A 21,788-nucleotide genomic window follows, 5' to 3' on the forward strand; every position below is an offset into this window, starting at 1 on the left:
TGTCACCTTCTTCTGCTGGCAGCAGTCGGGCTGGCTTTAAGTGTTAGCATTGGTAAAAGTGGAAAAGACCAAGGAAAGCAAAAGCCCAGGGCAGCTGAGGATTGCAAAGTTAAAAAAAAAGTAGCAAAAGAGATAGGTGGATGGTACATGCTAGATAGAAGACACTGAGTTGTTGCATTGGCACATCCTTAGATGTGCTACAGGCATCTTGTTTTCATAGCAGGTGGCAAGATGAGTGTTTCTTGGCTTCAGTCTTTGGAAAAGGCATATTTGTAACAAAGCCACTTGATCCTTTGGGGCTTGCAGCAGCCCCTGCTAAGGAGAGACAGGAATTTAGAGGAGATGGTGATGCAAAAGGTGATCCGCTGGTGAAAGATGCTGTTGTGGCAAATTGTCTGTTACCATCTAGTTCTGTTTTTCTGAGACCCTCCAAAAGTAGGATGGCAAATGTGTTCTTGCTGCTCTCCCTTGTTGCTTTCTCTCTCTCATGAAGTTTGGGTATGTTTGCTGTTCAGAGCTCTCCTCTGTGTTTCCAAACACTGCGCATGTAAATCCTTTCTTTATTCTTTCCTCACTATCACCAACCCTTGGTGGTACTCTTGGTTTTGGGAGAAAGATTTCTTTGATAGATAAAACATCCCGAAGGTCAGGAGGTAAGGCCTATGTTGTGAACACAAAGGTTACTCAGTCTTTCATCAGACCTGACGTTTCTCCTCTGGGTCTGTCCCATAATTACACACACACAAATTTCAGAGTAGACTAGAAGTCTTGCCTCTGTGGGTTTCAGTGACACTGTAAATAAAGTCATCAGTGGCAAAATTAAGATTTGTCCTCTGTCACAGTCAATAAACTTTGGAGTCAGAGCCATCTGATTTTGATATGTGCTGGATATTGCTCATACATTGGCAAAACTTTCCTCAAAGTCAGCGAGCACTTTGATTCATAGAACACAGATTTATCAAACCCTTATGGTGGTTGTCGGAGACATTGTGGCCAAGTTTGAGTGGTGGTGCATGATGTGTCTTACATTCATGGATGTTACTTTTGAAGATCTGTTTGAATGTTAAATAATGGTGTGGAAGAAATTGCGCTTCAGTGTTGTTGGGTTTTCTTTACTACTGGGTCCTCTGCTTACCATCCTAAAGACAAATTTTCTTCTTGTTTCAGAGTATTACTGGGTGTGCCTGAATGCATCAGCCTTTGGATGTGAGCGTCTTCTCTTGAAACAGCCTTGCGATATCCTAGCTGCCTGTTCTCTCAGGGTAAGAAAAGTACGCATGCAGAGACACAGGATTAAGAACATGCTTTGAGCAGAAGCAGCATGGCAAAGAGAGGGCAAATAACACTGATGCCTCAGCTTGTAAATTTTGGAAATAGTGAACTTGTCATGGGGAGAGGGAATAAACTGTGAATCTGCCCACTCTAAATAAGACAAATTATGAGCTTAAGCTTCAGGAAGAGAAATTTAGAAGAGACATTGGTAAATGATCTTGTGCATTAAGAATAGCTGAGCACTGGAGTGGATTGCCTGAGGAGCTTAGGCAGTTTCAGTCATTGAAAAAGTTTAAGAACAAGATGGAAAAACTCTAGCAGACATGCTTTTAGGAGAACCAATCCTTCAGCGTGGCGAAGAAACGGACTAGATGACTTCTGGAGAGTCCTCCTTAACCTGTCAATGGTTAGAAATGGGAGTATGTGAAATTCTCATCTTAACCTTATTCAAAACTGATACAGTAAAAGGTAAAGCTCAGTGTATTTGTGCAGAAGGAGCTGACTGGTCTGAGGATGACCTGATGCAACAGCAATTAACACTGGTGTTTACTGTCTATTACCTGAAAGGTGATGTTCTTTTGGAGGGAAGTGTAAGCTCATGGAAAAGGAGGTTAATCCACAGCTGTTGGCATGTAGTTGTATTGGGTTTGCATGGCAAGGTTTTGGTAGCAGGGGCACTACAGGGGTGGCTTCTGTTGAGAAGCTGCTAGAAGTTTCCCCTGTGTCTGATGGAGCCAATGTCAGCTGGCTCCGAGATGGACCTCTGCTGGCTAAGACTGAGCCCATCAGTGATGGTGGCAGTGACTCTGGGGTGACATCTTTAAGAAGGGGGAAAAAGTTACAGTGCAGGAGTAATTACAGCTGGAGGGAGGAATGAGAATGGGAGAAACCAAGGTGAGGGAAGAAGGAGGAACAGATGTACTCTAGGTGTCAGAGCAGCGGTTCCCCTGCAGCCCATGGCGAGGCAGGCTGTGCCCCTGCAGCCCATGGAGGTCCATGATGGAGCAAATATCCACCTGCAGCCGATGGAGGACCCCAAGCTGGGGCAGGGGGATGCCGGAAGGAGGCTGTGACCGTGTGGAAAACCCACACTGAAGCAGGGTCCTGGCAGGAACTGTGGCCCCACTGAGAGAGGAGCGCACACTGGAGCAGGTTTGCTGTAGGACTTGTGACCTCATGGGGGACCCACACTGGAGCAGTCCATTCCTGAAGGACACACACTGGAGCAGATTGTGAGGAACTGCAGCCCTTTGGGAAGGACTCACATTGGAGAAGCTTGTGAAGAGCTGCCTGTCATGGGAGGGACACCCCTCTGAGCAGGGGAGGAGTGTGAGGAGTCTAACCCTGAGGAGGAAGAAGTGGCAGTGACAACATGTGATGAACTGACCGCAACCCTCCATTCACTGTCCCCTTGTGCTGCTGGAGGGAAGGAGGTAGAGAAAATCAGGTGTAAAGTTGAGCCTTGGAAGAAGGGAGGGATGGGTGGAAGGTGTTTTGAAGATTTGGTTTTATTTCTCATTATCCTACTCTGATTTGATTGGTAATAAATTAAACTAATTTGCCAAAGTTGAGTCTGTTTTGCCCATGACAGTAATTGCTGAGTGATCTCTCCCTATGTTTGTCTCGACCTATGAGTCTTTTGTTACATTTTCTCTCCCCTGTCTAGCTGAGGAGAGGAGTGATAGAGCAGCTTTGGTGGGCACCTGGCATTCAGACAGGGTCAACCCACCACAGTAATGTAAACTTGTAATAAAAGCAGGAGGTTGTATCAATTTTGGATCCTTTGTAGCAAGTTCCTGGGAGTTTCCATCTTTTCTATGATTCATGTAAGGGCTTTACTCTTACTCTCAGGTGCTACTGATACAGGTATACTGACCAAAATACAGGTAACATGGAACACAGAAAGGAAGCAAATGATTATTTTTCCTCTCTGTTTCCAGGGGCCAGTGAAATAGAAGTTTCGTTTTTCTTCTTTTTTTTGTTGTTGTTCTTTTCCTGCTCTCCATTGTGTTTCTTTGTCCTATCTTGACAGCAAACACAGCAGGCTTTTTCTGTGTTCAAAAATGCTGGCTCACCAGAGGGGTCTTGAAATTATGTCCTGAAGATGTCTGCTCATTTATTTCCCTTGCTTCTCCCTCACTCTCCAGGGAGCTGCAGATGACAAACCTATCTTGGGCTCAGGCAGCCTCTAAGCCATCATCATGAGAGGGATGGGGTTCAGATGCTTCATCTTCTGTGGTCCAATCAAGAAGGACAGTGAGACACCTGAAATTCAATGGGAAGTTCTTCAACCTCCTGTTGGACTTTGGGATTTGTTTGGTTTCCCTAATATTTACCTTTCATTCTTGATATCAGTAAATACTGGTGTCTCCCCTGGAGTTATACGAGTGTCTTATTGTTCATTATCATCTTCTGTTTAGCAGAGATAAGCTGTTGTGTCCCGGGGTACAGGAACGTGGAAGAAACTTTCAAATAGCTCTAGGAAATGCAGATGGTGTCAAGCGAGAAGTAAGGGGATGCCTTTTTGAAGTCACCTTTGTACATGTTTATGTGTGGGGTTTTTTTCTTTCCTGCAAGTATCTGCTCAAATCTTGAAAGTAGAATGTGTTCATGGAAAGATACAATTTACTGTGTGCCCTGGATCTTTTGATCTCAATCAATCAAATAAATCCAAGACCTTGCAGTTCACCTTGTTGCAAGGACGGTTAATAAGTTGAGGTGTAGTGCCAATGGCAGTGATGGTTTTCCAGCCTTGTGCTTTTTTTATTGTTGTTATTATTTTTTATGGTTCTGACCTTTTGGACTGGTCAGGGTAAGATTATTTCCAAAGAATACCCATAAATATACTTATCAGGACCAAAGTTAACATTCAAGCACTGCTACTTAGAAAAAGAAAATCATATGCCAAAGGTCAATTTAGGTTTGCCTGCAGTGTTGAAAATAATGACAAGAATCACTTAACATGGCAGAGATGAGTCCTGCCACCTTTTTGAGAGTGGTTCCCTTGCTGGCTGCACTTGAAGATTTGGCATCTGGCATCTCGTGCTGCAACTGACTTAAAGCAGGAGTCCCTGGTGTATCTCCTGGCTCTCTGAGGTGCAAGCTCAGTCAATTGGCAGTATTCTTTGTGTCCTGCAAAGCAGTCCTGTTTCCATCCTTGCACTCTGAGAGTAAGCCAGTGTGCATTGGGACGCATGCGTAAGAAAGTTCTACTGCATCCTGGTTCATTGTGAGCAGTGCCCTGTGGGTTCCTTGTTGTGATCTTTAGGTGCTTTGAGAATCCCAGGTTTATGGTTCAGTTTTCCCTGCTGTGACTGTTCATCAGAACAGTTCCTAGATGTCTCCCACCTAATGTTTGCCACCAAGGAGGCTTGCAGCATCCAGTGGCAACAATCTTCCTTGTCTGTCAGAAAGTATGATGCTGATTATGATGTTTCTGCTATCCTGTCAGCAGAATTGACTTCTGTGGGTGAGGGCAGCAAGAGGAGTAAAGCTGGGTGCCAGCAGCTGCTATTTAAGCATTAACCTACAGTGTTTGAAAACCGTATCAGTCTGTTGTGTAGAAATGGTCTTTCTATAGTGCCTGGTCATGGATGTAAATACAGTTTGTCGCAAGCATGTGGCTCTTCTGAGGCTGTTTTTTTCCCCCCCTTTCATAGATGAGAAAGTAGAGGTGTTGAAGACTACTTGCTTGGCAGCGGAGCCCTGAGGTTAGGTCTGAGACCCATAGGTTTGGCAAAAAAACCCCCGAAACCTACATGTGGTGAAAGGCAGCTTGTTTCCTGAAAAAAATAAGAAAAAGTTATCAGTTGAGAAAGCAGACTGGGACTGGGTGGTGAAATAACAGTGCAAAATGCAATATGACTTGTGGAAAGTCATGCAGCACCTCAGTGACAGATCCTCTGTGACAACCTAGTGGCTCCAAATCCAGCCCCACAGTGCTGGTAACTTGCAGCGAAACAGATGGGTCTTTGTTAGCATCAGCCAAAAACTTTTAAAATAAAATAAATAAGTTAGTGTTTAGTCTGATCTTAAAATCCAAAAGCCATTTCTCCAGCACCTGTAAATAACTTAAGTCTTTGCTGGTTCTACCTGCCTTGCACATAAAAGTAGAGATATGGGAAAAAAGATGACTGACTGAGGGTGGCACAGCAGTGCCTTCATTGTGTGCTGCTGCACTGTGCCAAGCCTAGTGGCCTTGCCATGAGCTGGGGAGAGGTGTCCTCATCTCTATGAATAGCTGCCGTCCTTGAGGTGCCAAGGGGAAAAGCCCTCCAATATGCAGGAGTTTTTGCATGGCCCAGATGCTGATGTTCTTTTTTCTTATTCCAAAAGGGAATGGCAATTAGCAGCAGTGGTAATTGCCACCTTGAATTAAATTGTATGGAGGCATGAAAAATAGCAGGGTATATTTCGAAATATCTATTGCATATATATATTCCTCTTAAGAAACATGTTGGAGATGCCATATCCATAAATACTAATAAGGCTGTTTGATTCCAATTTTCAGGTAAGATTAACATTTTATTGAGTATTATATCTGTCACATTCAATGCTTTAGTGTACCATCCTCTCAGGCTTATTAGCATAATTGCAGTGCTTAAGCAACAATAAAAAATTCAACAGTAAAATAGCAGTTAGCACAGGCAATTTGTTATCAAAAGCTTTTACTTAAGGACAGCTTTTGAGCATATTTATTATCAAGTTAGGACTATAGATTATTTTTATTTAGAAAAACAAGACTGAAATGTTGTAGCATTTTTTTCTTGTTTTACTGGCTGAAGCAGAAGGCCTGAAAATTGGTCACAGCCTTTTTCTGTTTCTTAAAATCACTCATCAAATTCACTTGGGGTGGGAAGATGAGATAATGAAACGTCTCAGGTCTGGAGCGGGGTTGTGACTGTAGTAACTCAGCAGAACAATTTTGATAAGTCCTGATGCTGTCTTGAGCACCCTTTTAAAATTCCCTCATTGCATTCCAGGCTCCGAAGACACTGTCCTCCTCCTCTTCCTAACCAATAGCACTGTCATCCAACCAGTGCAAGGGTAGGGGTAGCCCAGCCTTGTGTCCCAGTGCTGTCTGCAGCCCAGGAGGTGATGCAGCTCTATGTGCCTTGGGGATGATGTGCCCCTCAGACAAGGAGAAGGGCCGGATGAGATCTGCAAGACTTTTGTGTCGGTGCTGGTTGTCTCTGAGGTTGGAGCAGAAGAGCATGATGTGGCTGTGTGACAGTGCTGCATGCTCTGTTTCTGTTCTTCCTTTGAGGGCACTTAGGAGAACAGTCATTTTCCAGAAAAGTTGTAGTGTAGACATAACTGAAGGTGTGTTCATGCACATGCACCTGCTTGTGCACATATATGCGTGCATGCACACACACACACACACAGAAAGTTCCCGTTGCCAGCATGGCAAGATTTCAGGTGTTTGTATTAATTTTCAGCAAACGGCATTCTGAAAGGAATTTTTTAATGTGCATTGAAAATACAAAGTTGTACTTCATAAATGAGGAAGTAAATGAGTTTTAATCAACATAAGAAGTCCTCAGACTAAGAGGTCCGTCAGGAAAAGCACAAGCATTTGGCAAGAGGAAGGCCTGTTGCTATGATTGCTTGTGATTCCTTTGCTGGCGGAGGCTTTTTTCAGACCTCTCACCTCCACTTGAGTTTGCCCCTCCAACACCCTTCCACTTCTGCTTATGTTCTTCAGATTGTTACCTTCAATTGTCCTTGTTGTTCCTCAGACCTGTGCTCACCTCCAACACCCCTGTACTCCCTGTCACTGCAACTCTCTCCTCTTACATATTTTCCTCATCCTTCCTTGTTCTGGGAGACCTTCTCTGCCTTGTGCTGCTTTATCAGAGGTCACTCTCCCATCTTCTTGATGGATGACTGATGGTTGGCCTGTCACTTTCTGCTATTTTGGTGGTACCCAGTGTCCATGGTGAAGGATCTGCCACAGTCCTGAAAATAACTTGATTGGGCTCAAGTCTGAACAAGCAACAGGGGTAAACTTGTCTGGTTGTTTTGCTCCCATTTTGATTGCTATCTAAGCTCACTCTGTGAGGAGAAGTGAAGCTTGTGTTCATAGTGAAACAGGATGTGCAAGCAGGTTGTAGGAATTGGGAAGGGAGGCATGGAAACAGGTGAAACTAAACTGGGCACATATTAGAGAAGTGATGTGATTGTGGGGTCCTTCTCACAAACACTCTCTTCTATGAATATATGAAATTTGAAAGGAGCTGGTTGTTTCAGATCCCTTTTTTTGGGGGTAAAAACCCCATGTTATTCTTCAGAGATAAACTATATGTTTCAGATTCGTGGGTAGTTGTGATTATTGCTTTAGTGCACAGCTCACTTTCATGAAACTAGTATTGCACAGTATTTAGACTTTTTCAACCAGAGAGCTTGGTAATACTCCTGGGAAGATGAATACACAGAAACTGACTGTGGAGAGCTAAACTTCCCAGGAACTTTGCTCAGTGGAAATTTGGCTATGATTTGAATTGAAGTTGAAATATATGCTCTCTGCCTCTGTGGTTACCTCCAGGAATGGGGACTTGTTGATGCTCTCCCAAGAACAAGCAGGTTCCTGCACAGTCCTGCAGGTCCCCACTATTGGTTCTCCTGGCACTGCTTGTCCAGCTTTAGTAGCATTCAATGCATTAGCTATCTGAGCATCTCCTGCTTACATCTGACCTTATAGCTAGGTAGTCATGAGTGTCCTCTGCTACAGTCAGGGTAGGTCCTGTGCACAGGCAGAGGGTTCCCAAATACATAGGGGGAGCTGGGAGGCCAGGGAAGGTGCTTTCTTGGGGTGTTGATATGATTGAGGGCATTTCCATGTGGCTGCTACCTGAGATCTATAGTAGTCCAACAGTTTAGGTAGAAAGGACCTTGCAGGTTTCTTGTGCAATCCCCAGCTCAAAGCAGGCTTGGGTAACATTGCTAAGGGCTTGCCATGGCAATGGTGGGTTGGTGTCATCTTGAGGGATGGTGATGGTGTGTGCCTTGGTTAAGAAGAAACCTTATAGAGGGCTTTGGAGGCTGTAGTCTTGTGTCAAAGCAGACACAAGCTAGTAGAGCTAAAATGAGGTTTCTGGGAGAGGGTGTGTAGGAACAGTCGGCTGAGAGCCAGAGTCTAACCACTTCATGACACAGGAGGTCCTACACTGAATTCTTCTTGTGAGGTGGGGAGCATTATGTCCAGCTCTGAAGGACCGGTGATGCTTGAGGCTGGCTGCCACCACAGCTGCTGGGGAAACCGCACAGCTCTTGTTCATGGTGGATGGGGAGGCATGATGGAAGGAGAGGGTCAGTGGCTGGAGCTGAGGCCATGTTTGAACATGTCTTCGTCAAGGAGGAAAGTGCCTGCATGCTTCTTGCATGGAAAAAAATTGGTTGAAGGAATTTAGCAGTGATAAATGTCATAAAAATACTTATGCTGGAATTTGTAAAGGCTGGAACATCTGTTCTCAACAGTGCTTTGATCATGCTGTGAGGCTTTTAAAATGATACTTCCATGAAATAAGTGAGATCCTTATGGCTGCAGGATTCCTTTCAGTGCCCTTTTTTTCATGGAGCAAAAAGGCAAATTTCACAGGGAACATTACATGACTTGAAACACATATTTTAATGGTTAGTATCAACCAAACAATGTTTTATTAGGTGCTAGGAAAATGTTCCAGTAACATACCCCAGGAAGCAAAGCACTTCCATTTACTTTTAAGCTTATGGGAGCTGTACTTTGGGGAAAAAAAAAAAAAAAAAAAAAAATCAAGAATTCATTGCTTGTGTATTACTGTATTCAAAACCAAAACAAAGAAATGAGCTTTAGACATTTTGAGGTTGTCAGAAAAAGGCCCTTTTGGATTTTGTTTCCAGGCAGAGGTGCAGACGTGCCAGGATCTGTGTGTTTTCTGAGGGGCATGCAGTGAACAGTTGCAAGACGCTGACAATTTACTTTCCTTGGTGCGCTGCTTTGGATTGAATAACCTTTTAGTCATCTGCTTTTCTCCAAGGACTCATGCTTTCCCCTTTCTTCATCATTTTAGCAGGCTTCTGCCTGTTGCCCTTCAAGCAGCTGCGTGTTTGTGGCTGAGATGTTGTGATGCCAAGTATCTCTAGTGTTTCAAGGAGTATGGAGAGCTCTGATCGCAGAACTGGCTTCCTTGCAGTATGATGCCTGGCAGGAGGATTTCTGCTCCTCTGCCTTCTCTGCTACCTCTGTATGTTCATACTTGGCAAATCCTTTCCTGCTGCTGCAGCCAGCAAGTCCAACAGCTCCCAGCAGGATGCTGGGGCAAGGCTTCTCACTTCTATGGGCCCTTCCCTCCACTGGGTGGATGAATGGGTCTGTGCATGGCCCCAGGGCTCTACCCAGCAAGCAGGAGTCTAGATCAATTCATGGTTACTTCATTTAAAGACTGCCCAAGCTGTGCAAGGAGGAAAAGTTATGGTCATAAGTAACAGAGAAGGAATACAACTGTGCTTTCTAGTGAGGTTCTGGGTGTCAGGGGTTAATTTGGGAAAACTAAATTGTTTAATTAATTTCTACAGCACCCAATAGGTGAACAGGCGGCTTATTACTGTGACATATCCATTTATAGCAGTTTTCTTTTGCTAACACCTGCGACTCTGTTCTGTTACATGCTTATGCTGTCTGTTAATTATTTACAAATGATTTACAAGTACAGACTGCAAATAAAATGTGTTTATGCTGAAGACCGCATTGCACACCTCAGATTCTTGGAAATTCTGCTGCTGTGCTACCAGGTACTGTCCCATCATCATCCTTGGGCTTCTGATGGAGGACTCCACTGGAGCTTGTAGGCAGAGGGGCTGTGGTGTTAGTGAAGAGCTTACTACACACACGACTGTGGTCTGTGAGGGGATCTGTGTCCTTTGTTTGCTTACAGATTGATTTGAAGGGGGCATACAAGCATGCTGGAGAGGGACTCTTCATCAGGGACTGTAGCGATAGAACAAGGAGTAATGGGTTTAAAAAGGGGAAGTTGAGGTTAGCTATAAGGAAGCTCTTTACTGTGAGGGTGGTGAGGCACTGGAACAGGCTGCCCAAAGAAGTGGTAAATGCTCCATCCCTGCCAGTGTTCAAGGCCAGGCCGGACAGAGCCTTGGGCAACATGGTGTAGTGGTAGGTGTCCCTGCCCGTGGCAGGGAGTTGGAACTAGATGATCTTAAGGTCCTTTCCAAACCAAACCATTCTATGATTCTATGATTTTTGCCATTTTGAGTGACTTTTTCCCCTCCTGCAAAGGCTCATTCATCTTCATAAGTGATGACAGAAGCAAACTGTTTAAAAAAAAAGTGCGATGTGTGGTTGGCTTTTTTTTTTTTTTAAGAGTAAAATTGTATAAAATTCATGTAGCAGATCGAGTTCTGACTCAACTGGTAACTTATGATCCTATGCTATTTCTGTTACATTTTTAGCTTATGACCAACTTTTTCTAATATTAGGACATTGCCATAGAAAGTGTGTGAGAGCCCCAGGCTGTCAGAACATATCACTGTACAGAATATATGCATTTCTGAGCAAGTGTGCAGGAGCAGTCCATTAAGTTCGTTGTTGTGGTTTTAAATTGCTGCAATTTTTTAATTATTATTTTTATTTTTTTGTTGTTTAACTTAGCAAACAGTGCTATGCGGAACAACATAGCTGGTTTTTGTTTCTCATGCAGCCAGGCACCAAGCTTCCATTCTCAGCTGTGCCTCTTGCAGACTGGAGTTGCTTTGCTGGTAGATTTTTCAGTTCGTCTAAACTGCTAGAAGTTGTTTCAAGCTGTACTAACTATGGGGGTTTTATGGAAGTTGAGAATCCAGTCATACAGCTCACAGTTGTACTAAGGAAGGAGTTCTGGAGATGGTTGTCCTGTTCCAGGCAGGCAAGAAAGTACATGCAAAATTTCTCTAAGCTCAAGGAAAGTGTGCGTGAACAAATAAACATCTGTGTTGCAGTACAAGAGAAGGCTATTACTGAGAAAATCCAAGTTTACAACTGGGATTTTTTTTTTATAGGTTCAAATCTACTGTGGTTTCAGCGTACCTAAGGACACTTAAAATAACAGAAGTCCAGACAGTCCAGCCCAAACATGCATGACACAGAGCAGCAAAGCAATCGTGTTTAGCGCTACCAATCAGCTAGCTAATGCAACAGCTGCTCTGGGATTTTGCATTTAATATTTGTCTGGATAATAATGAGGAACGCAGGGTTAATGATCTGTGTCCGGTTTCCCTTCAAAGTGCTTTATTTGCGCTTTGTGGCTGCTTTTCATGGTTCTTTGCAGCAGCCCCATAATGTCAACTGACCTGAAGAAATCGACAATAGATGCTTAAAAAATCCAAAAGAAAAGCTGGAAAGGATGTTGCTTTCTAGCTTTTTATGTGAACACCTTGTACATGGACTCACTTTGATTAAGTAACCAGCAAAACCTATTCACATGTACTCCAATTAAAGTTTAATGAAGCAAGAGGATGTATTCATATATGCTGACTAATGCAGGAGGAATAGATTCCAGTAACTCGGCTCTGCAAGCCCTTTGCTTTGCAATCAGGGCTTGGTTTACTAGAAAGCTCCTCAGTGGCTGTGGACCTCCTCTGGTATGAACAACCCTCACAAGTCTGGGCTCTTACAGTTATAGTGAGAGGCGATGATAGCTTGTAGATGAAATAACGTGGTTCTTTTGTAGGGCAGACCCTTATTGATGAATCCTTGTTTGGCCAATTTTAAGAGGTGAAGTAGAATTTCTGCCCGAATGTGCTCCCTTGGAAGAGGACACGGAGTTGCTGGATGTGTGTGTTACATATGCCTTTGTATCAAAACTCTCATCAAGCAGCAGTTGGATAAGTGGATCAACATGTAGCGAGATGGGAAGCCCTGTTACCCTTAATTTTTAAGCAGAGAAATTGGTGCTTAAGTTAAGGTTGTATGACAGCTAAGCTGGTGTCAAAAAATAGCCAGGCTTTTAGTGCCTTTGCCTCAGGTTCACTGGGCAGTTCTTTTGGTACTTGTGTTCCCAAAGGGATACAGCCCTGCTTTGCAGAGCATTTTCCTTCTAAAATATTGCTCCCACCAGCAGGGAACACAAGCACATCTGCATGGACAGTGAAATGATCTGCCAGGAGCGGTGCAGAGACTTGCTTACCGTCACTCTGTCTCTTCCTGAGCATTTCCACCTCTCAGGCTGCTGCAGAGCTCCCACATTGTCTCATTCCCAAGGTGGGGAAAAACGGTGTAAAAAGAGCTCATCTGCCCTGTTGCTTCAGCTCTAGAGTGGAATGTGGCAGCAGAGTGATGCTGCAGAGCTATGTTAAATGGCATTTTTGGATAAGCAATGAAAGATCCTGCTGTATCCACTCTTGGCAATGGGTTGGGCAACACAACGGAAATGCCATGGTGGAATTTGCCTTTGCTGCTGACCCTTGCACGATACACAAGAGCTCCTCATCACCAGACCTTTGTTTTGCCCCATCCATCATACAAAGCAGTGCTTTATCGGCATGGCTAGCAGTTTTCCTTCTGGCTTGACTCGTGGCAGAACTGCAGCAAACTTTCCCGAGGTGTACTGGGTTTTCCAGTTATCTGCTTCAGATCCCCATTCTGTCCTGCAAAGAATCTCACTAGCTCTTTTGCAATGAAGTGCTGAAGAAGCCTTCAAAGGGAGGTGCGACTCTGGAGCTGAGATCTTGTGCTTCATTTTTGGCCTGGAAAGCCTCTCCTGGAACAGTAAGCATGCGATTTCTCTTGAAACCTTCTTTGTGTGCCTTTCTGAAGAAATAGCTGGAAGGAGAAGACCTGTCAGTTGAGCTCTAGAAGAGAAACCTATTGGCTCTGAATACACTGGGGACATTATTTAAGGTCAGTTGATCTGTGAGAAGGCATGGCTTATCTAACGCAGCCTAAGGTTAGTTATGCAACAGACAGGCTGTTCTTTGTTGTGAAGAACAACTTCAGTGTGTGCCTGTGAGAATCAAAGTTCTTGCTGAAGGCAAGTTGTGTTCTTGCTGGAAGCTATTGGGTGTCCTTCTCTAGTGATTTTTCTTCTGTAGTAGATTATCATCGCAGAAAGGTTTCCAGTAGAAAAGGTATTCGGCAGTTGCAGGCTGCAGAAGCTGAACCATTAGCAGATATATACTTTGGTGGGTGGTGGTGCAGGACCATGTGCATATGGTATTGTTTCAGACCAGGCTTTACTCCTTTCTCCACTATATATCTCTCTGTCGTATACCAGATCACTGGATTGTCTAGATGCCTGCATAGGGCAGTATTTTTAAGTTAATCTCTGAAGAGGGGTGTTTTCTGGCATCTAAAGAGAGAGATGTAACATTTTTCCATTCATATGGGTTTGAAATATGAGCTATGCATCATGCTGGCTGCATGGCACTGACATTTCCTTTCTTGGAGAACCTTTCTTCCCTCTGTCATCTCATTAAAACACTCTGCCAGGCCAAAGTGCTGTTATTCCTCCAGAGACACTCTGCAAATCGAAGAAAGGGATTTTTCATTAAAACTAAGATTGGTCTCATGTGCCTTGTGGGGTGGGTATGAGTGAGCATTTCTGGATAGACATTTTTGGGTTTGAGCCTTTGTGCACAGTGAAAAATGCTTTTTTGCTTGTGCAAAGCTAAGGATAATATTCAGCAAGAGTGTCTGACGTTCTTGTGGACTGTCCTCTTTCTGTGCCTTTTATTTGTGTGGTGTGTGTTGGGAGGTTTATTATGTGCAGAATGAGGATATTTTAACTACCTTTGCACAAGTACTGGTCTTGCGTGGAAAGGTGATGGCTGTGATATGGTGTGACAGTGGCGGAGCTGGGGAGCAAACCTGTCTGGCTACAGTGATCCCTGGCCTGGATACCTCAGAGATGCAGATGTTCTGAGCTCAGAGAAGGTGTTCACATCTCCCTCAGTGTGGCTTAGGGTTGAAATGGTTTTGTCTAGTTGCATCTTGTGCTGAAAGTCTTCTGGCTGTCCAGCATTGTGTTCCTGTAAGCTCCCTTTGAAGTACACTGGGGTGTTACGGTTAATAAAAGATTTCCTCTGGTTTACAAAATCAGACTCCGCTTTCCCCTTTCTCAGCATCCAAAATGATTAGCGGTTTCTGTAAATCTAGACCTATGGATTTTATGAAGACCCCTGACAGCCAGGGGTGATCGTGTTCTCCCCAAGTGTTTCCTAAGTAGGAAGAAATCAATGGATTGGGGGGACTGTGCCTGACGTCTATTAATTACATTGTCCCCTTATATCTAACGTACCAGAAAAGGGTTTGAAAGGCAACCCTCTTTGCCCTGGCTAATTGATACAGAAACAAATTGGCACAAGTGAATATCAACTTGTTCCCCAAAAAAAAAAAAGAGAGCATTTTGTTTGGTAGTTGGAATTGGAAGGATCAGTTGCAAACTAGAATAAAACATATGGTAGTGTTGAGATACTTGGCTGCAACAGACCCCTTAAACGGTCCCACCAGCCCCACAGTGCCCCATGCTAAATGCTTGCGAATAAAACACATCCTTCTGTTAATGCTGCATCAAATGAAGGCATTGTGGTACATGCCCGGGGCAATGGGCTGAGGGATAATTACTGTTTTCTTCCCATGTGCCATAGATGAGATGATTTTGAAGCTTTACCATCTTGACTTCTGCAGCACACATTAAGCTGAATATGACATCAGTGTTAAGAGTTGTGGCACTTGTGGTTATGGCATTGGGATTCCTTATATTTACTTTCTAGGGAACTAAAATTTAAAGCAGCTTTTATGGCTGTCACGAGAATACTGTCAGTTTCGAAAGAGGTGGGTAAATATGCATTGACCTTTAACTAATACAGCCATATCCTATTTTCTGTGTGTTTCTAATTAGAAGTAAGTTAGATTATATATATATATATATTAAATTGTTAAAATAAGGAAGTTATTTAACTGCAAGACTTCTGCTTTTTCCCAAAATATAGTGAGTTGTTGTCCAAGGGCAGTTATTTTCATACAATTACTATTATAGGCTGGAAATCAAGATTTAATAATATCGTGCACCATCTGCCACCAGTGGTGGAAGAACAACACTGAACCCTGGACTGCTGTAAGCAGTTTAATTTGCGACTTGCAGCAATGCCGTAGGGCTTTGCATCCTTCTGTGGAGGAGAGGATGGGATTCTTGGTTGCCACAGCTGATCCTCAACCTGAGCTTTTGGGCTTTTAGCACTGTAAATCCCATATGCAACATTCTGTTGTTGCTCAGTGTGGTGAGTTGTGCCTTTAGAGTAAAATAAAGGAGAGCATTGACTGTGCCAGACTTGACACAGGTCTGTCTGAAACCAGCTGCAAAGTTCTGGTAGTCACCACTGAGAGCTGGACCTGCTCTTCGGGAAGACCATGGTGTTTTTTTTCACATGTTTTGGTGATGGTTGGAGGCGATGGGCACATCTGCCTGAGATGGAACGTCTCTCTCTGTGCTGCTTCTTAAAGGGCACGTTCTTCCTCCTTGTTTTCCTGCATTTGCATTGCAAAATAATTTTATACCTTTGTTCCTAGGACTTGGGATCCTTTTCATGAGCTGTGGTGGATCTTTTGCTACCTTAGAAAGAAGAAAACATGTTTTTCCGCTTTTTAAAATGTACTTTGCTAAGCAGGTATTTTTGTGAAATTGCAGTTTCCTCCAAAACATTTTTCTTTATATAGAAAATGGTATTCCACCTCTCCTAGACCTTTGCTAACAGCTGTTCTGCTAGCTAAATGTCACGGAATTAAAAAGAAACAAAAATAAGAATATTAAGTTTTTGGATAAAGATTTTAGTTGACTATTTTGATCCCAGGTAGAAGAAATCCTCCTCTGTTCTGAATGTTGAGCTATTCTGGGGATTGCTACCCTGCTATTCTACCTTGCAGAACATTGTAATACTGCAGCATTTCTGGAAAACTGTTATAATGTGTATAAACATGCTCATGTATATAAGAATGTTCCGTGCTGGCTTTTGCCTTGCTCCTCTGCAAAGGGAAGTGCTGGGCACCTCTGCATGACCTTTGGTAACTGAATGTGCTCCTGGTTTTGGCAACTCAGCTTTTGGAACTGCCCTATAACAAAGCTGGTGCAATGGGATAGTTTCAGGTCAGGGTACATAGGAAAAGGGGAGCAGTGCCAGCCTTTTGAAGGTTGCTTTGATTTGTTGCTGGGCACAGTGAGGACTCCTGGGGTATTATCTGAGGATTAAGTGCAGCATTAAACATTGCAGCTGGCTTGTCAAAGAAAGGGCAGTTTATCAAAATACAATTTATAACCAACAGTTTACCACTAGCTACAGTAATTAATATGGAACATGACGGGGCCCATCATTAACGTGCTTTGTTGTCTCAGCTTGCATTACTGCTGCTGGCAAGGCCAGCTTCTGAGGCTAATGAAGGACAGGGAAGAAAGAAATTTGTGCTGTTGTTAGCTGATGGTAATATTTCTCCAGGTCACACACTGTACCTTGCATTGCATCTGGTCACAAATCTCAGCCAGACGTACCTGTCCAGTAAAAGCTGGTTTTCCAAATTCTTGCTAAGAGAGGCAAGAGTTATTTTTCACTCCAAGGTCACTTGGAGCTGATGACAAACTGTTAACATTGGGATGGGGAGAGGGTGTGCAAGCTCGTCTGGAAGATGGGAAGAAAAGTTTTCACCTCCTCTAGAGTGGTCCAAATCCTGCTTAGGTTACTGGTGAGGGAAGGCAGTTGGCATCCAGTGGTGGTGGTTAGTGAACTTGTCTGAGGGAGGAGCAAAAAGGAAGAGGCTTTTACAACATTTTCTAATGGCCAAATGCCCAGATGAGGGCAGCGGCTGGTGCTGTGTTGCTGATGGGAATCTCTGTTGGCAAGGAGCTTGTGGTTGATTTCAATGTGGCCCACTTACTGATAGCCCATCTTGCGCTGCCTGGGAGCCATATGACTTCAGCAGAAGTTTTATTATCATGCTAGTTTCCAAAAAGATATTTGGAGCCATTCCCAGCATTGGACTTAAGCTGCAGCAGTAGTGTGAGCTCCTTTATGGTGTTTTGGTGAGGGATAAGCCAGCCAGTGGGTCTCCTAAGATGTGTAAGGAGTTCATGTTAAAATAAACAAAACTGTTCCCATGGCCTGTTGGTTGTATCAAATATGTTTTTGCCTCTATTCCAAAGGAATATCCCACAATGTCATCAAAGTTTGAGAAGTAACTGGTCCTGGAGGGGCTTAGGCGCAGAGGGTGGTCAGGTCTCCTACATGGAGGTAGCAGCAGGAAAACCAATTGCCACTGAAATTTGGCACACTTGAGTTCCATGGTCACTGTGATCTACTGTGACATTGATTTAGAAGAGTATTTTCAGTTTAGCACCCACCCTTAGTTTAAACATTTGGTCAAACAGCACTTTCTGACCCACAGCTGCCCACAGTGGCAACACCTGACTGGTGCTTTTATAGCAGAGTGCAACATGCCAGTTTCATTGAGCATTGCCCAAATGGTTGAGAGGATGTTTTAAAGTACCCTGCATTGGTCTAGATTTAGCTATTGCCATCTCCTGATAGCATAAGGGCTATTTGCAGGGAATCCAAAGGAACGAAACTAGAAAGTTTCAGCAGTTCTTCTCCAGCTAGAACCCAGTAAGCAATGTTCTCACAGTTCTCTGTGTGCATCTCTTCCAAACATGTCCTTTTTGGCATGTTTCATGCTAAAACCAGATAAATTCACGTCATGTTAAGATGACAAGGCAAATGGTACATTTGTCACTTTCATTTCTGTGGCCTTGGTTATAATGGTTTTTGCTGTGTGCCCTTAGTCATCCTTGTTGGCTGTAAAGGGTGGAGGGATGTGCCTTGTGGGGGATTATGTACACCCATCATGTCCCTTTTATAGATCGCAGCACTTGACCTCCTCACTTATCCCATAAAGGATAATCCCACCAGGGTTTATGCAGAATGGCTGAAAGCCACGTCCTCCCTGGATGGGTGCAAGATGCATCAAGGAGTTTGAACATTTGTGTCCTGGCTTGCCTGAATTAATCTTAGTCAAAGCACTGGATGACTAGGTAATGCGGTGTTATGCCATAGCTGTTAAATTAATGCGAGATAGGGCATGGCAATTTTATGCCCATTAAGACTATTTGACAGGGAAATCGCTGAGAAGTAGAGTCCTTAGTGTGCACACTTGAGTAGGTTCAGATTCCAGAGCTAACCAGATGACTCGCTACGGAGTTGAAAGCCTTGCTGTTGGTGATTTACTTGTCGTCTTCAGAAATATTTAGTATTCTGGTTGTTCTGAGATTTTTATTGTTGGATTGATGTTTGTGTTGTAGCAGCAGGTGAATTCTCACTTTGGAGCCTTCAGTATATTTGATAAAGATGAATTTCTCTGAAAGCCACAGGGATAGCATAGTCAGCATAGTCAAGGATTCTGGAGTAGAGCACATAGCCACATTTCTGGCTAAAATGTCAGTGCTCTTGTCTGTTGTGGAGAGGGTCACAGTGCTATAAATGGCATGGTTTGGTTTGATGCTCAGGGTGCTGGAGCACCTCTCCTATGAAGACAGGCTCAGAGAGTTGGGTTTGTTGAGCCTGGAGAAAAGAAGGCTCCAGAGAGACCTTAGAGCAGCTTCCAGTACGTAAAGGGGGCCTGCAAAAAAATTTGGAGAGGGACTTTTTACAAGGGCATGTAGTGATAGGACAAGGAGTAACAGCTTTAAATTGAAAAAAAGGTAGATTTAGATCAGATATTAGGAAGAAGTTCTTCACTGTGAGGGTGATGAGACACTGGCACAGTTGCCATTGCAGGTTGCCCAGGGAAGCTCCTCATCCCTGGAAGTTCAAGGCCAGGTTGGACAGGGCTTTGAGCAACCTGGTCTAGTAGAAAGTATCCCTGCCCATGGCAAGGGGGTTGCAACTTGATAATATTCAAGGTCCCTTCCAACCCAAACAATTCTGTGATTCTATGCTGGAGCCAGCAGATTACCCATCCTCAGTAGTTTCACTGTGTGCTTCCTGTTTGGAGGGTTCTGAAGAATTTTTTCTAGAACTAGATTCATGCTCTGCCGTAGGGAGGTGGGGGGAAGAGTTCTAAATATTTTGAATAATTTTGTAAATAATAATAATCTAATCACAATGAATAGCACAATAGTGATGTGTAAACAGTGGTTCAAATGCCACTCAGTAATCTTCCCACTGCGGGTAGTCCCTTGGGAACATCGGATGGCCACTGAATTCTAGTTGCTTTTCCAAACACAAAACTGGTTCTTTTCCCCAAAGAAAAGCTTGTGTCTGCTGCTTCATGTATCTGTATACACAGACGCATGTATAGGTAGATTTGGTAACACTAATACAGTCTTCTGTGATTTCATGCTGTATTAGTGAGTAGGATGTCATCAGCAAGCTTTCCAGTATTTGTAAAATACTGGGGAGGGAGGGCAGGGGTGGAGAAAAGGGGGTAATAAAATCTTGTTGTTGGAAAATTGGTCTAATTTTGAGATTGAGAGGTGTGAGAATAAAAAATGCTTTACTGTAAATTGTAGGTAGATAACAACAGAAACTCAAATATTAGAAGAAACTGGGTATCACACAAACCACACACTTTCACATCACTAAAACAAGAGCTATGCTCACACAGAAACATGAACCTCTTTGCAAACCACAGAAAGTAAAAGGGAGCACTCCTGTTTCATTATTGATCTAATTGCTCTTTTCTTGATATGAGAATAGATATGAAATGCTTTTGAATATTCCAGCATGCACAAAAAAAGACCATTACTTTTGGAAACTTTTAAAGGCGCAGCACATACTGATATGTAGCAAGGCTATTTAATTCTGAGAGTTACGACTACCTATCTAATGTCACCTAATTGTTCTTCTGGAACAGAATATATTATAGCTTTGATGAGAACTTTCCACTCGGGAGTGATATTGAATGCAGAGAGCCTAGCCCATATTTTCTTGTGACTAATCAGTTCTGGAAGATCAGTCATTGCTGTCTTTTAAGTAAGTCCTGTTTTAAGAAAAAGGTCCTAAATATTGGGTGTTTTGGGGAGCCTCTGGGGTTTGGGTTCCTCCAAAGCTCACTGCCAATCCAAATTGCTCTGAAGTTCTTTGTGGTCATTGCCTTTATCTGTAATCTCTTTCCTTTGGTTTACAATCTCATTGAAGACCAAATTTCCCAAGTAACCTATAAGTTTGGGCCTGTGGGACATGTACAAAATGTGTGCAGTTAAAACCTTGCCATGTTTGCGTGAGAACAAACATGCATACAAATGAGGTTCCTGGATTGAAGCAGTGAAGGCTGGATGTGTTTCAAAGATTTGAGAGTCTAGCGAGGCATGCTTTTTTGTGGGGGAACTGTGAAGGTGAGTGTCAGTCTGTGCTCACCTCCATGTTTTACAACACTCTTCCGTTTATGATCTCCACCAGTTTTGCTGCTCTGCCTGCTCCTGCCAGCAATTGCACCTCCTACTCTTCTGCCAGGCTGAGCAGATTCTGGAGTCAGGCATGCTCTCCGTGCTGGCTGCAGGCAATGCCAGCTCCCTGCCTAAGCTCTTCCCAAGGCTGCAGGCAGAGCTGAGGGATGGGGCTCTTGATTCTCCTTGGGTTTTGCTACCGGCTTGTTCCAGTGGCAACAGGCACCTTCTCTCTCCCTTGGTTTCATCAACTTTTCTCTCCCTTGGCTTCTACAACTTAATAAGCACCTGTATCACCAAATTTGGGACTCTCAGGTAGAACTGCATGGTGGCTGTTTTCTTGTAGTAGGTAGTTCATCCTAAATGCCTAAGGGTGAGAGAGAAGCAAGATGCAACCTTTAATAAAATACTTTTGAAGCAGTGTAGTTCATTTTGAGAACTAATTTTCACTTCCTAAAGTCTCCAGCACCTCAAAATGGTCTAGAGATTTGCAGAAAAGGTCACTTCCAGCAGTAACTAATAACAAGAGACGGAGAGGAAGAGTGACTTCTCTTGGTAGCTTCTTCTTTAGACATCTCAATGACTTGTTTGATGAATCAGTGATGAATTTTTGCCTGAATCCCGTGGCAGCTCACTTTACCTTTAAACCATGTTCAGTTCTTTGTAACTTTCCTTTCTTGTTTTTTGAGTTGTTAATTACTCCCACGGGAAAACCAAATTAATTAGCTCTGTTCAAACCATGATGAGGGTGAGTCTCCAACTGGCAAGAACACAGCTGCATGGCTGGAGAGAGGTCACTTCTACAGAGAAATGGCTTGGTAGTAGTTGTCCAAACCAATGTGTCACCCTCCATGCTCCTTCTGAGGGCATTTTCCCTTGAACTGTCACGCAAACCCAAGGCACTGAAGACAAACTCACACAAACCCATTCAAGAGTCAGCCTCTCAGAAATGCTAGGAACTTACTGGCTTTGGATCTCTCTTGCTGAGCCAGGAGGAGAGGAAGTTGGCTTTTGGTTTAGGCAGATCAGGCCAAACGCTGATTTGTTTGCATTTGTGCACCAAGCTTTGTTTTACTTTGTCTCTGGAACTGCAGCTGTATATAGAATATAATGTGGAAA

The 21,788-nt window shown here is 43.5% G+C and overlaps 1 protein-coding gene across 11 annotated transcripts in view; it reads left to right on the forward strand.

Annotated features, from left to right (window-relative positions):
• Nucleotides 1-21,788, forward strand: part of LPP (LIM domain containing preferred translocation partner in lipoma) — a 344,655-nt gene that overhangs the window by 69,989 nt on the left and 252,878 nt on the right. For 5 of the 11 annotated variants that reach the window (XM_030495193.1, XM_030495197.1, XM_030495189.1 and 2 more), the window contains one exon: nt 1,168-1,262. The exons of 2 other annotated variants lie outside the window; for them this stretch is intronic. The gene's annotated coding sequence lies outside the window, so the exon portion shown is untranslated. The remainder of the gene's footprint in view (nt 1-1,167; nt 1,263-21,788) is intronic. 4 more of the 11 variants (XM_030495188.1, XM_030495186.1, XM_030495196.1 and 1 more) reach the window with 1 other exon arrangement.

The sequence above is a fragment of the Strigops habroptila genome, chromosome 8 (genome assembly GCF_004027225.2).
Source record: "Strigops habroptila isolate Jane chromosome 8, bStrHab1.2.pri, whole genome shotgun sequence".
In the NCBI taxonomy this organism is placed as follows: Eukaryota; Metazoa; Chordata; class Aves; order Psittaciformes; family Psittacidae; genus Strigops; species Strigops habroptila.